The sequence below is a fragment of the Strix uralensis genome, chromosome 1 (genome assembly GCF_047716275.1).
Source record: "Strix uralensis isolate ZFMK-TIS-50842 chromosome 1, bStrUra1, whole genome shotgun sequence".
Lineage (NCBI taxonomy): Eukaryota > Metazoa > Chordata > Aves > Strigiformes > Strigidae > Strix > Strix uralensis.
In genome coordinates, this window is record NC_133972.1 from 134,115,882 (window position 1) to 134,119,424 (window position 3,543).

Here is a 3,543-nt window from a genome sequence, read left to right on the forward strand (position 1 = left end):
AGATGGAGGCTGCAGGGTGACCTCATTGCTCTCTACAGCTCCCTGAGGAGGGGAAGTGGAGGGGGAGATGCTGATCTCTTCTCCCTGAGATCCAGTGATAGGATGTATGAGGATGCTTCAAAGCTGCACCAGGGGAGGTTTAGACTGGACATTAGGAAGCATTTCTTTACCAGGAGTGGTCAAATACTGGAACAGGCTTCCTAGAGAGGTGGTCGATGTCCCAAGCCTGTCAGTGTTTAAGAGGCATTTGGACAATGTCCTTAACAACATGCTTTAACTTTTGGTCAGCCCTGAACTAGTCAGGCAGTTGAACTAGATAATCATTGTAGGCCACTTCCAACTGAACTGGTCTATTCTATTCTAGTCTATTCTACTTCTAAGGGAAAGCCAAATTATATTTATAAGCATTCTATTTTGTTCAGGATTGGAACTCAAAGAAAGAGGTAAAAGGGAGTAATCACAGGATTGTAGCAGTCCTGTTTTGTTTGTTTTTTGGAAGCTCAACAGGCAAGACAGGTACCCATGCAAGTTATGGTAGGAGGGTCTTCACATGCCTTAAGTTAATAGATCTCTAGTTTTAAAGTTGCCTCTTGTAACATTTAACTGGCCTGGCAGGAGAAGCTGAATTGCTCTAGGAGAATTTACTGTGAAAGATTTAGTTACTCACAGGTATAATCTAATTAGTACTTGAAAGATTTTTGCATTGGGATAGGAGGACTCATATTAGCTAAAGAAAGAATATTTCAGAGAAGTCTTCGAGCATTATTTGAGGGGAAATGGCACAGAATGACAGTGAAAATCCATTTTCACAGAATCAGATATTAAATTACTTAAAGAAGAACTAGAAAAATGGAAATTAATTTCAACAGAAGGCAAAAAAAAAAGTGAAGGCAGAATTCAGAAACAGTATAATGAAAAACTAAAATTGACATACTGTTCCCAGAAAGCATAAAGGAAACTATGTGCCAGTGGAAAATCTGTTAGCTGTCAGCAACCAAACCCAGAACAAATAAAATAAAGCAGTTTAAAATCACAGCTCCCTGTAAATGGACAGATAAGTCAGCTTTAACTGGTTTGCTTTATCATAATGAAAGTCAGATTTGACCAGGGTATCCTGGATAACTGAAAACGGGGAGTGTTAATTCTGTGAAAGGTAGTATTTGGGACCAGTGGCTGAGGTACAGGATTACAGAGTAATATCATCCAAAATGCCATGCAGAAGAAAAACAAGTGAACAGACACAAAGCACAAAACACTCTCACCTAAAATACTGTGAATAAATTAGAATTACTAATTTAGTAGGAAAGATAAGAGATGAGGTTTTGTTGGACATTTGAGCCCATGGGCAGATGATTTTCTATGGATATGCCCTGGAAAGTTTGGAGACTGGATAAACAGTGTGCCTGACTGTCAGCAGACATAAATATATTAGAAATTATAGAGGGAAATCTTATTTTAATTAAGCAAAAAGGCTACTGAGTTAGTCATTAATCGTCCCCAGCTGAACTGGGCACTTGATCAATAGCTACAATATTCCTGAAATTATAAACATAGTGCAGTAAAGTACGGTAAGTAATATGGTTGCAGTGCACTAGTGTGGTACCAAAATTGACCTTGCTAAGAGTGTAGAATATGTTCTTCATCAGGCTAGCACTTGTGGACATCATTACATTCCTATAATTTAGGCAGACTGAAAAGGAAAGAGAATTAATTTTCTCCCCAGAGAAAGTCCCTAATGTGGCATGTTGGACTAGTGGACCTGGTTACTGAAAATTTAGCAGCAATATTTTTGAGAAATGTTACTGCTCAGTAACTTGAGAAGAGAAAACATACTAACCTAAGTATTTTAAAGGATTATATTAGTGTTATTTTAAAAAGACAAGACTGTTGGTAAGTTTATAGATATGAAATTGCAGTGGACACTCAGCATGTACAGGTGAAATCTATCCAGAAAAATAAGGAATTTGTATCTTGGATTAGCCAACACAGAGAATAGCTGTTTGAATTGGCAGTAAGCCTCTTCTTGGAGATGCATGGGAAAATACCTTACAGAATACTCAAAGGAGAATATTTGAACATCTTTGAAGGTGTAGACTGGATCCCTAGTCTGCGTGTGAGAAATATGGCTGGTAACCAGTAGAGAAGACTTACTAATACCTCACGTAATATACCAAATGATCAAGGAAAACAAAAAAGAATGATAAAGTGTACCAAAATGAGGCTCTGAGAAGCCAGAGAAAAACATATTAGTATGATATCTCAAGTTCAGGCCTTTCACCAGGTAAATCTTTCTACTCACTCTTAGGTCCAGAGAAAGCTTACCATTAAGGGTTAGCAGTTGAACAAAGCACAGCCTTCTGTAGCACAAATATCCTATTTGTTTGAAGATTGTAATAGTGGATAAAAATATCCTGTTTAACTTCAAGGTGAGATATGTATTCCAAATGTGGAATAGCCTTATTGTTGTCGTATCATTACTGAAGACTATGTGGTGAGTGTAAGAAAAATGTTGCAGCCATCATAAGAACATTGAATTCATCTGGAAACTGGTGAGCCTTCAAAGAAATCACTTTGATTAATTAAAACTGGGCTGAAATTCATCCTCCTATAAGGGATTTGAGGTTCATTGGCATATTATTGATGCAAGTTGTTAAACTTCCTCATCTGCTTTCAGAAGTATATTTGAATTTTTTTTCAAGTACCAATACATACAAAAACACTAAAGGAAAGAAAGGACGCAGGGAAAGGATATATACTATCAAAACAGTTACCTGTACTGGGAAACCTCAAAGAATTTTAAACCAAATAACTTGACTACAAGTTGCAGCTAATCCATCCCTAGGTGCCTACTTGTATCATATTTTAGAAGGTAAAGACAGTAATTGGTAATGAACCACTGACTACAGCTAAAAGAAATAATTTCTTTCATGAAAGCTGGTCTTTCTGAATTTGAATGAGGCTGCAACTGGCAAACGCTGTAACCTGCAACAGAAATTCCTTCAGGAGTTACAGGGATGGCAGTTCCTTATCCTGTGTCTTCAGTTCTACAACGCTGAAACTTAGTGCAGAGTTGGTCAGCTTAGAGAATAAAAGAGGAGAAGATATTTGGCTGCTGAAGAGACAAATGCTTTCTCCAGATTGTTTCTGACTATAAGAAAATTATGAGAAGCTAAACAAATTGCAAGAAGTGATCTGTTTTGCAGTAAGGAAATAGGCAAAAAGATGGGAAGGTATCTTGGTTAGATGGTACTAATCTCTTGACAGTAAAAAACATTTGCCTGATTTAAAGTCTTCTGCATGAGGAAACATTTAACCATCCAGAAGATCTAGATTTTGCTAACTTTTTCATTATAAGACATATAGTCACAAAAATACTTTTTTTAAAAAATAGTATGACAAACAAATGACAAACTGGTTGAGTTGATTATGGGCTGAGTACCCTCTTACAGAATTTAGATTATATATGAACATAATCAAGTGGGGTTTTTTCTGAAGTATCTAAAATCCCTTTAGTAAATCTTGGCTCTGTTACAATACATATAT